Source organism: Lissotriton helveticus, chromosome 8 (genome assembly GCF_964261635.1).
Source record: "Lissotriton helveticus chromosome 8, aLisHel1.1, whole genome shotgun sequence".
NCBI lineage: Eukaryota > Metazoa > Chordata > Amphibia > Caudata > Salamandridae > Lissotriton > Lissotriton helveticus.
In genome coordinates, this window is record NC_136069.1 from 1,290,005,907 (window position 1) to 1,290,017,994 (window position 12,088).

At 42.3% G+C, this 12,088-nt stretch overlaps 1 protein-coding gene across 1 annotated transcript in view; it reads left to right on the forward strand.

Annotated features, from left to right (window-relative positions):
* Nucleotides 1-12,088, forward strand: part of MYO16 (myosin XVI) — a 2,830,569-nt gene that overhangs the window by 1,060,498 nt on the left and 1,757,983 nt on the right. The gene's annotated exons all lie outside the window — the stretch shown is intronic.

A 12,088-nucleotide genomic window follows, 5' to 3' on the forward strand; every position in this document is an offset into this window, starting at 1 on the left:
TTCTTGGCTAAATATCGTATAAACTTTGATTACCAGCCAAGTCAGTGAAGCCGCCTACTAGGCCCGGTCCTTCTTTTCCAGTTGTTTGGTAGGAGCTGCAAAAGGAAGCAGTGGCTAGCATGTTAAGAGTGGGATAAAAGATAGAGTTTAGTTTGTCAATAGTGATTGGATTATCCCATTTTAATGTCCTTTTGTCAATAGTGCTCGTTTCAACCTCCGCCCTACTTGGGCTAGTCCCGTGATAGAGGGATTTCAGACCCGTCTCCGGGTGGGAGTGAGTTATGGCCATTGGACCCAGGGGCATTTGGGGATGTAGTTCAACACAATCCAGGTGAGTCTCTTTTTTGGAATTGATGGATTCATTTTTTGATAGTTTTAACCCAGTTGAATAAGCTGGAATTTCTGCATGCACCTCGTTGTGCGCAATAGATAAGGAGGTTGTGCCAAGTACGATTGCAGGGAATTTTTCAGTATTTTGGTAATTGTTGGAATGTGAGTCTTGATTTTTAGAAATGGAGTTAAGGTATCCTGAAAGAATGGTGACACTAGGTTCAAGAGGTAGTTCTTTATTAAACTTGTCTGTGGCTGGGTCGGATCCTTCTCCTGATGTTAATGTTTGAGAGGTCCCTAAAGCCGTGTCCACATCCGTTGCTTGGAGTGGTACAGTAGGCGTCCTTTCTTTCTGACCGTCTGTATGTGGGGTACTTATCGTTCTTGGCTTATGACCTCTGTTGAATTCTTTTTCATTTATAGCTTCTCTGCCTCAACTGTTTAGAGCCGTTGTGTCAACATCAAGTGCTTGAGGAACTGTCTTTACTAGGCACAAAGGGGATGGGAGGCCAATAAGGCTCTCGTTTTATATGCAGAGAACTGACCCCGCGTCCCTTAAGAAAGCACATTTTGTGTAAATTTTCGGTTGATGACTGACAGTTTTAGTTTTTATGCTCTGCTCCAGCCCTTCAACTTCAACCAGATATTGCGATGGTTTTTCCTCCGTCATTAGACTCCCTTTGCTGTCTGTATCAGTTAGGCTTTTGCTCTTTTTTGTCCTTTTGTTGATTATGGTAGTGACAGAACGTTTCTCCCTGCCTGATCTCATCTTCTCAGGCCTTTTTGTGCCTTTTCGTGCCTTTTGGGCCTTTAGTCTTGTAGTCCTGTAAGTCTGTAGGTCTTATGGCTGAGGATTAGAGCAGAAAGTTTTCTTGATGAAGGGCAGCCCCTTGCCTCAATTGGTAGTGTTTGTTCGCCACCTGATTTCAGGCCTTTTCCTGAGCTTTCTTGGGACCAAGCCCTGGCCTCCCCCTCCGCCTCTGCCTCTTCCCAACAGCCTCGGGCACTGCCTGCCTTCCAGAGCCGGTCTCTCTCTTGAGGCGGTTCCGTGGCTCAGGAGAACAGGTTGGGTGGTGTGAGGGCTGAGGCTTGAGGGTTGAGGGCTGAGGGTTAAGGGCTGGAAAGACCAAGAGCTGTATACCCTAGAGGACAGTGGAGGCAAGGCGAGATTCCCCCAATGCTGATGCTCAAGCAGCCAAGATCGAGCAGCCAAGGTCACACGGGGCACTCTGGGCACACAGGGCATATGAAGCAGACACACGCCTCAACTCAGCACAACACCGCCTCCAGGGCTCCGGCGGGTAGGCGAAGAGCGAGGAGTGAAGCAGGAAGATAAGCGAGAGGTGAGCAGAAAGGTGGAGGGAGAAGCCATTTTAAAAAAAGGAAGCCGCACAACGTGTTGAAAGCCAGGCGCTGCAGGTGGCTCCTGACTTCCGCGGTTTCCGACTTGCTCCTGCTCTACATCTCACCTCTGCCCTTGACTCTGCTGCCTCTGCTGCTCCGGGCTTGTCCTCTGTCCTCGGAGCAAAAGCGTGCTGCGCCCTGTGACCTGCCTCCTGTGAATCCACAGTGGGGCCTTGTCAGCCTTCAGCGGGAGGAAAGTGATGAACGGCGTGCTCCTTGCGGCGATACACCAGTGGCCCACTAGCGGCTCCCCAGTGGCACCCCAGTGGTTCACCAGCAGCCCTCCAGAAGCCCCCCAGCAGCTCAGCTGCACGGCACAGTTTTGGCTCCGCTCGATGGCTCTACTGCTCTGCTACTCTGGTCTGCGTCTCGATCATATGGCCATGTCTGAACTGGGGTGGCGGAGTGAGTTAAAGAATGATGATGGATTAAACCCAGATCATTTGACTGGGGGTGAGTGCTTGCAATGTTCAACACTCCGTCCATCATCCCCTTTGGTTTGGCTTTGTTCGCCCTAAGTTGGCAGGGTATGCCCAGACGTGGGTCCCTTGCTCACTTTGCCACTTGATTCAAGATAGCCTGGCTGATGAGGGCTGTGAGCCCGAAACCGGTCCCAGGATGCTTGTTTCCGGTCCAGGGAAGACATGGTTTGGCAGTTCAGGCTGGACTGTTCCCATGAGACACAGGGTCAGACTGATTTGCATATGGCCATGTCTGAACTGGGGTGGCGGAGTGAGCTAAAGAATGATGATGGATTAAACCCAGATCAGTTGACAGGGGATGAGTGCGTGCAATGTTCAGCACTCCGTCCATTATACCCTTTTGATCTTACTCTGTTTTTTGCTGGCTGTCAAAATCTGTAAACTTTCCCCCTTGCTAACCATTACTAAAATGCCTTTATTTCCACTTTAAATATGATTGAATTAGCATAACCCTAGTTGATATATTCAACATACCTAAAAATACCTAGGGCCTCATTTATGAGGTTTTGCCGTAGGGAAGAGCAGCAGGCCTTCCTGCTGCTCTTCCCTACAGCAAAAGAAAAGAGCAGAAATGTGCCATATCTATAAGATATGGAACATTCCTGTCCTTTTCCACTGCGTGGGTGCACAATGGGCTGCCTGTGCCAATGCAAGCACCTTTGCACAATGGTGCAAAGGTCCCTGTGTTGCGGGGATGATTATTTTTGTACAGGAAGTGAAACCTTTCTGTACAAAAATATTCACAAGAGGCTTTTCCTTTTTCTATGTGTGCTGCAGAATGCAGCACACATAGAAAAAGGAAAAACGAAGAAAAATAAAGATATTTCTCCCCGTTGCGTCTCGCGTAAGCTTTTGGTACTGGCTCAGATTTACGATTTCTCGTAAATCTTGGGCAGTGTCAAAAGGCCATGGATGTTGCTGGGAATTCCCCCAGCAACACCCATTGCACGTCCCTTTAACGCAGAACACTGCGGTAAAGGGACTGATATTTATCAGGCAGCATTAAGCCAAAAAAAGTGGCTTAGTGCTGCCTGATAAATATCTCGCAGGCTTCTGCGCCACGGAACGTCACAAAAAATGACGTTCTGATGGTGCAAGGGGCCTCATAAATGAGACCCCTATTATATGGTAGAAGTCGTACCCTGGGCCTGTAAGTTAATGTCACTGGCAGACAGCAGTACCTGTTGTGTGATCCAATGTAGTGGCAGTAAAACATGGCTTTAAGGTCTACTATTGTAGCCTGACAGGAGCAGTTGAAAAACTGTAATTTGGTCTGCCAAAATCAACCCATCTGACAAATCTAAACTTTCCCTTTAAATACTATAAGTCATCCCTAAGTAGGCCATATAGCATTAAAGCAGGTTGCATTATATTTAAATGTAGGGCATGTAAAAATTAATGTTAAACATGCCCTTACGATGACTAGCACCTAAAGACTATTTTTACTGTAGCAAGGCTGACTGTTCCTCTTCAATGCTCTATAAAAATAGAATAAAACTATGTTTGGCTTGGAAACAATTAGAAACATAACTCAAGAACTCCATGTAATATTTATTAAAAGCCCAAGCAACTTGTGAAATCAGATGTTTAATAAATATTAAGGGCGAGGAACTTATAGATAATTACCTTTTTCCCTGCTTCTTGAGGATGATTTGCATTGGCTGTATTCCCTGCTTCTTGAGGATGATTTGCATTAGCTTTCAGCTACAGCCCTCTGAGTGCTCAAGCATTGAGTGATGTGTGGAATCTGCTCCCAGAGCAGAGACAAAGGCTTGGATTTGGAAAGGTGTTTTTATTTCTGTAGCAGGATGATTATTCGGGCAGTGCCCAGGAATTAATTTACTTTAAAATACCCTGTGAAAGGCAGATGTCGGATGACAGCTGGACAGGCCCATTATTTTGTTACCCCAGTCTGGCCAGCACCAGTCCCAGAGGGTAAGGAGATGCACCCAGAACTGGTTTGCAGTATCCACAGAAGAGGGGTTGATTATTTCCCTGGCCCCAATTCTGGGGTGGGCACATAAGCTTTGCAGAAGGGGAGAATGGTTTCATCATCTTCTATTTAGGTAGAGAGGGGCACAATGAGATTGTGTGTTGCAGGCCTCACAGGAAATGCTGCAAATGTGGGTAGAGTAAGCCCTGGGAACTTTTAGCAGGAGTCACCTTGCCCACAAGCTAGTGCCAGGCATAAAGGACACATCCCCAGTATCTCCCTCAGTACACTGTTAGACTATCAGAAGAGGACTAAACCTGTTTTCTGAAACTTGAGAGGAGCCCTGAAGGACTGACCCTGCTCCCTCTGTACCCACATCAAAGAAGTGTACTGCAAGTTTCCTAAAACTAACCTCCCATTCAAGCTACAGGAACACAACAAGCATCTTTTCTGAAGATTCCAAGTTGACCTGTTCAGTGCAGACCTGACCTGAACCCTGCTGTTTGCCTCTGCTGGAGTGATCCCTCACGCCCAAATTACTGAGGTTCTGAAAGCCTTGGCTGTGCCTGGGAGGACTTATCCTGCAAACCTGGAAATTAGAAACTGTTTGGCTCCAGGGGACTGGGCCAAACCTGCCAAACCGATCAACCGAGGTGCATTGCAGTCGGGCTGAAGCTTTTTCATGAGGCCAAATCCTCTGCAGCAGGACCTTACAGAGATGGTCATCAGCCTCGAGAGCCCTCTTCTGCTACAGCCTATAGATTTGACCCTTTGGAGGAACCTCAGTTCCAAAAAAGTGACAAAGTGAAAACAAAAAATTATTGACCAGGTGAAGGCACCAAAAGCATTTGGCTGTCGACGGACCTTTCCTGGGTGCAAAATTTTAATTTCTTCCATTCTAAGCTTTTCCACCCAAAACCACGTGCAATAGCTTCTCAACCTTGTAGAGTCCTCTGCAACTACAGCCTACTGCTTTGCCCCGCTGAAGACTCATGACTTCCATTCTTGAAACTAAGTCTCAAGGTAAAAACTGTTCCCTGTGTCTGAACCACGGTAAAACCCATATATCACTTAGGTCCTGGTCCACCGCAACTATTTGACCGTGGTTGGCGCATAACATTTTTGGGTGCTAGTTGTACTCAAAACATCACAAATTTATATTTCCTGTCTCCTTTTGTTATTTTTGATATTTTTATGTCAATTATTTGTTCAACTATTCTTTTATGGTATTTTCTTAATTAGGACGTTTATAGTGTTAGGTTTTGACTTAATTACTGTTTTGGTACTGCATAAATATTTTACACATTGCCGCTAAATTAAGTTTACAAGAAACAAGTACCTGCAAGGGTTTTATTCGTTATCTTATCAGAACTCAGAGTCGATAGATTTATTTATTTTTTCTGATTCAACGCAATTTGGAGTCTGCACAATAACTCTTAACAATTACAACTATTTGCCAAATTAATATTTCACTGACAAATGTGTAAAGTAAAACAAAAACTAAAGGCAACACAGGGAAGTATTTGTATCCAAAGAATTTATACTTTATAAAAGCACTTGCAGTGGCTGCTCTAGCACTGGATAAACGGGCAGCTCCTGTACGGGTTCCTACCAGATTTATTGTCCTATTACTCAAGATTGCGATGATGCGCAATTTCTTTATCTTTCAAAATTCGTTCTACCTACAGACCAAGGGAGTGGCGATGGGGGCTGCCTATGCCCCGGACCTGGCGATTATTTTCATGTCCGCTTTTGAAACTTCTTTCATCTTGAATGATATCAATCCCTTCCGTTCAGGAATAAAATTATGGATGAGATACATAGACGACATCCTCCTGATTTGGTCGGGCAAAGATGACGACCTAAACCATTTCTTCAGCTGGCTCAACAACAGATCACGGGACATACAATTCACGATCCAATTTGATAAATACAAGATCAACTTCCTAGACCTGGCAATCATTGCTGAAAATGGGGCACTACATACCAACTTGTTCCGAAAACCCACAGAACGAAACTCTCTACTGCAATATACCAGCCACCACCCGAGGAGCCTGAGGGATAACTTAACCTTCGGGCAATTTCTCAGAATTCGACGCAACTGTAGCAGGAAGGAAGATTACATGGAGGAGTCACAGAAGTTGATGGACCGTCTAATCGAACGAGGTTACCCCACAAGACTTACCAAGAAGGCTCGCAAGAGAGCATGGTTCAACCCACGGGAGATGCTACTACAATCCAATGAACGTACTAACAACAATGATCACAAACTCATTTGCGTCACCACGTTTTCCACGAAGAGCAATGAGATTAAAAAAGTGGTCAACAGACATTGGCCAATGATATCGAATGATTTGGGGTGCCAAGATCTACCTCTACATTCCTTCAGGAAAGGCAAGAATATACGTGACCATGTGGTATGTTCACTTTTGGGTACCACCCCCAATCCATCCATCACGTCCCTCTGGAACCTTCCTCCGATCTTGGGACATTTTAAGTGTGGCAATTGCAAGGCCTGCCCGTCAACTATCCAAACCAAGGAGTTCACCTTCCAACATCACCGTGTGAAACTCAAATCGCACACCAATTGTAACACGGAGGATGTAATATATTGCATCATTTGTCCATGCGATTTGATATACGTCGGTCAAACACAACAGCGCATGAAATCGCGCTTCTTGCAACATTGTAGCAGAATACGATGCGCGGTGGAGGGGGCCCCACTTGTGGAACATTGTCTCAAAAACAATCACCTACCTGAAAGCCTGAGATGGATCATCTTGGAACATGTGAAATTGGGCCCTAGGGGTGGCAATATTGCTCCAATCCTAAATTTGAGAGAACTAAAATGGATGCAAATTTTTGATTCAGTACGTAACGGCCTGAACGAATCTGATAGTAGTTTTGCGCAACTAGCGATTCTATGAGTACCCTGTAAATACCCCTTGAACATTGCCCCTCACCTGTAATTGAGAACAGTCTAACTATCCCATCGCAGGTGCATTTTACCACCCTGCATGGTAGGTACATGCACGCATTTATGGCTACTAAGTGAATTTGACCTTGCATGCATACATTATTTACTAACTGTATCATATGCATGCATAAATGTGTAGTGTGCCTTTTACCACCCTGCGGGTAGGTACAGGCACCCAAATGTAACAATATGTCAGGAGCCCCTGTCTGGAACAACTTTATGCACACACTCTGAGAGCGTTCCCCGTTTCATAAGCAATTGCCGAGCTTAGGTTCATGTTTTTATCCAACAATGGGTTAGAACTCTGTGACCGTGGGAGCGTGATAGCCATTTCTAAAGCGTCCTCCACTGCCTAGCAACCGTCTTAATCATAGTCCGTTCACTGTGTCTGCACTCGACGTTATAAACGTAACCACGCCCCTCTACCGCCACTTCCTGGTTACGCGAGTCGTTTGCATTGACTGCCTCGAGACCACGCCAGCATTTTGCTTGATAAGGTAAACGAACCCCTCTACCCCGTGTAGTTGAAAACTTGATAATGGCAATTGGATGTTACTATCCTACGTGAATCCCTACTGAGGCTACGTTCTCCCATATTTTATTTTTTCTAGTGATGCAGATTAAGTCTGTTGACATCGTACGTGACGATTTACAAAGGACTGAAGGTACCTTTCACTATCTCTCTCCCTTCTTGTGGCATACTATGTTTTGACCGAATTTTCCAGTAATGCTTGGAATTAAATCCTGGGTTCCACTTTTACATTTTTTCGTTTAGAATATCTGGTTGCGGTAACGACCCAATTTGGAGGCTACTGCTTCGCACCTCCCCTTCCAAGGTAATAGCTTGTGTAAATATGATAGTCCTCATAAGATTGCTGTATTTTTAATGTACTGCCCTGCGGACCACACACGCAGAGGTATTCGGGTAACCACTACCCTAATAAGTAGAACTCTCATTTTTCTTTTCACCCTAGGAGGTCTGCCCACCTCTCCATTGTCCTGATGAAGACCCGCCTGTAAGGGCTATTCAACCTACTGCTTAGGGTCGAAACGTAGACGTTTTCTTGATATGTACTCCTTTGGTTATACATGATTTACACAGCCCTGGATAGGAGATACTGTCTTTTTTGACTTTGGATTGTGATACGCTCCTTTGAACGTGGCTCCGAATTCAGGAGACCGGTGTATATATATGTGAAAGAATCTTTATTCAATGATGTATAATTGAGTATTGATGTATTTGGTCACTTTTTTCACTTCCAATCCCTCACTTCACTTCCTACCCCCTTTCTATGTGGGCACGAATATGCTTATGAATTTCAAATGAACTTTTACTAATTGCTTGAACCATTTATCGGTTTACCGGGTTACCTTGTGAAATAAATACAACGTAACTACTGATTCATATGTTGACAATTTCTTTTCTGATTTCTGTTGCTGTATCAACGTATAAATAATTGTCTGGCAGTCTGGGACCCCTCTTTCTTCATAATATCAAATGAATATATTGGCAGCACTCTGATTATACTGAGATTTTGCTTCAGATAATAGGAAACTATGCACTGATGGGTGCTGCCTTCTGCATCAGGTTGTAGAGTTGAGAAGCTGCATAATATAACTTAAAGCAGGAGAATGGATACCAGCCCTCAGGGACTTGTACTGCCATCGCCATCAGCATCAACACCTTTGATGAAAGGCAGAGTCTGGACTAACTCAAATAGTCATGCTGCGTGTTCCTCCATTCCATTGACTCTGCAGACCCTTGCCCGGGATAGGCACATTTTGTGCTGGGTTCAGCATGATGTCTCAAGAACCTTTCTATGCATTTGGCCTGGAAAGACGACCTTGAGATGAATGTCTACTTGGCCACAGGCATCGCCAGATTCAACAGGAACTTGTCATGTTTACATCCATAATGTGTCAGGAAATCATCCTTTTTTCATATATTGTTTTCTTTTTTTCATGCCTCTACTTTTTCTAATTCTCCTTTCCTTTCATTTCCTTTCCTTTCCTTTCATTTCATTTCCTTTCCTTTCCTTTCCTTTCCTTTCCTTTCCTTTCCTTTCCTTTCCTTTCCTTTCCTCTCCTCTTTTTTCTTACATCAATTTTGTTTCTCCCCTCTGGAACATGCCATAGCCTCCCTGTAAATTGACATCGGGCTTTTCACTGAAAGATTGCTTCATGACAGTCTCAAACAGACTGGGCTCTCTTGGGAATTGATGACCTGCACCCAGAGAGCCCGTTGCATAGCTTGATATTTTTTTCTTCTTCTCACACCTTGGTAGACCGGTAAATTGTGCACGGCCAATAACACATCCTGGACTTAACTGCTCAGATCCAAAGCTGAGGTGAGAGCCCAAGGACCACATTATGAGTTGACTGGACTTTGGTGTGCAGAGGCCAGGGTGCTTGGATCTAGCTGACCAGATTGTACTTATACACCAAACACCCGAACTTACCAGTTGCTTTTACCAGGCAGGCTTTTCCATGTTTGGAGAAAATTAACTACTGACATTTTCTTCCTGCTCTGAGCTGGTAGAAGGTGTCAGAGGGAGTGTCACTGGGAGTAGGGGTGGCAGAGGTGCATAGCCATCATGGGCCTGTCCAGGGGAGCATTGTGTCTGGATATTTCAGACCTGATAATTCTGGAACCAGACACCCTTAGAATTGCAACTTATGGTGTTTTACCTAAAGTTTTCACTCCACGTGAAATATCCCAACCCGTAATGAGGGCCCAAGAAGGGAGTGGGGAGAGTAACTGAGGCATGTGATGAGCAATAGAGAATCGGGAGAATGGAATTACTGGTAAGTAATATAAGCATTACATTCTCATTACTCTTCTCTATCCCTTGAAACAAGGAATGTTCACCTTACAAATTCAAATGTTAATTCATTAGAACACAACAGTAACTCCACCTCTTTCACTCAAATCAAAACTTGGAAATTGTTCAATTAATGTGTGACAGTGCTTTCTTAAGAATAAAGCAGTGTGTCAATATGCCTGATGATGGTTCAGTGAGTTGAATGTTCATTGCCCAGGTGACCCATATGCCACAAGATTGAATCTCATTGGTTCAGAGACTAAATACCGAGGGACATAATATAGAATGCCCAAAATATCGACTCCAAAATATCGAAGTACAGAATATAGAATCCTTATCTACAAACAGGTAAGTACTGAAATATCGAATACAAAATATTGATAGTTAAAATGTAGTTAGCTAAAATATTGAATATTTTAAATGTATTAAAAATAATATAAAAGTAATTAAATATTAAATAAAACATACTTAAAATAATGTAAAAAAGCTTAAAATGTAAAAATAATAAATGTAATGTAAAAAAAAGTTGAGATTTTGTTGGCTAGTGAGAGGGTAAAAATTACTATTCCCACTCCAGTGAGTGCAACAGTAGGGAAAGCGTTGGATAGGGTAGGGGTAAGATATACTATTCCCACTCCAAAGAGTGCATCAGTAGGGAAAGCGTTGGATAGCGGCAAGGTAATAATTACTATTCCCACTCCAGTGAGTGCAACAGTAGGGAAAGTGTTGGATAGCGGGAGGGTAAAAATTACTATTCCCACTCCAATGAGTGCAACAGTAGGGAAAGCGTTGGGTAGCCTAGGGGTAAATTTACTATTCCCACTCCAGTGAGTGCAACAGTAGAGAAAGCATTGGATAGCGGGAGGGTAAGAACTACTATTCCCACTCCAGAGCGTGCAACAGTAGAGAAAGCGTTAGATAGCGTAGGGGTAAAAATTACTATTCCCACCCCAGAGAGTGCAACAGTAGGGAAAGCGTTGGATAGCGGGAGGGTAAAAATTACTATTCCCACTCCAGTGAGTGCAACAGTAGGGAAAGCTTGGATAGCGTAGGGGTAAAAATTACTATTCCCAATCCAGAGACTGCAACAGTAGGGAAAGGAATGATTTAATATTAAAATAGGATTACATTAATTATCAAGACCAATAAAAAAAAATTAAAAATAATTACCAATTAATAAAAATGAATTACCAATCAATAAAAAAGAATTACCAATTAATAAAAATTACCAATTAATAATAAATCATCAATCAATTAATTATCAATACATATAAATAAAAATAAATATTTACTTTATTACAATTAAATTACTTTCCACCCTATTCCCCTATAAACCCACAACCCGCTCCAAATACTAAATAATACAATAACATAATAATCAATTAATCAATTAATAATAATGAATTACCAATTAATACAAAATAATTAGCAATTAATAAAACAATCATAATTAATTATTAATCAATTAATAATCAATACATATCAATAAAAATTCATATTTAATTTACTATAATTTAATTATTCCCACACTATTCCCCTATAACCCACAACCCGCTATGGAATTAAATTAAGCAAAAATTAAATTACATAACATTCATTACTTTAAAAAAAAATTCAACATACATTAAAAAATAATATATCATTTTAACACATATACTACCATACATAACACTAAAAAAATTGATATAATGGAAATCGATACTTTAAATTCGATATTATGGAAATCGATATTTCCTACCTCAATTTCGATATTCTGACTAACTATATTTTGGTGATTCGATATTCTGGCATATCTATATTTTGGAGTCGATATTCTAGCCTGTCGATATTTTGAATTCTATATTTTGGGCGTTTACCAATCTCATTAAGGATGGTTCAGATTTTTATCCTTTTGGGGTTGGAAAATTGAGTAACATAAAATGGCAAATAGTAAAAAGGTGTAAGTGTGATAATAATTGCCAAATAGAAAACAAGTCATCACCGTTTTATAATTATTAGAAAACGATTTAGCAAGCTACCTCCTACCTTTTTGAACATTGAATCTATGCTGTGTGTTGATGTAACAACAATTGTTAACAGTAGTTTTTTTTATTGTATTTGTTTTCAAACAAACTTGTAGTGTTCTTCACTTTGTTGGAAT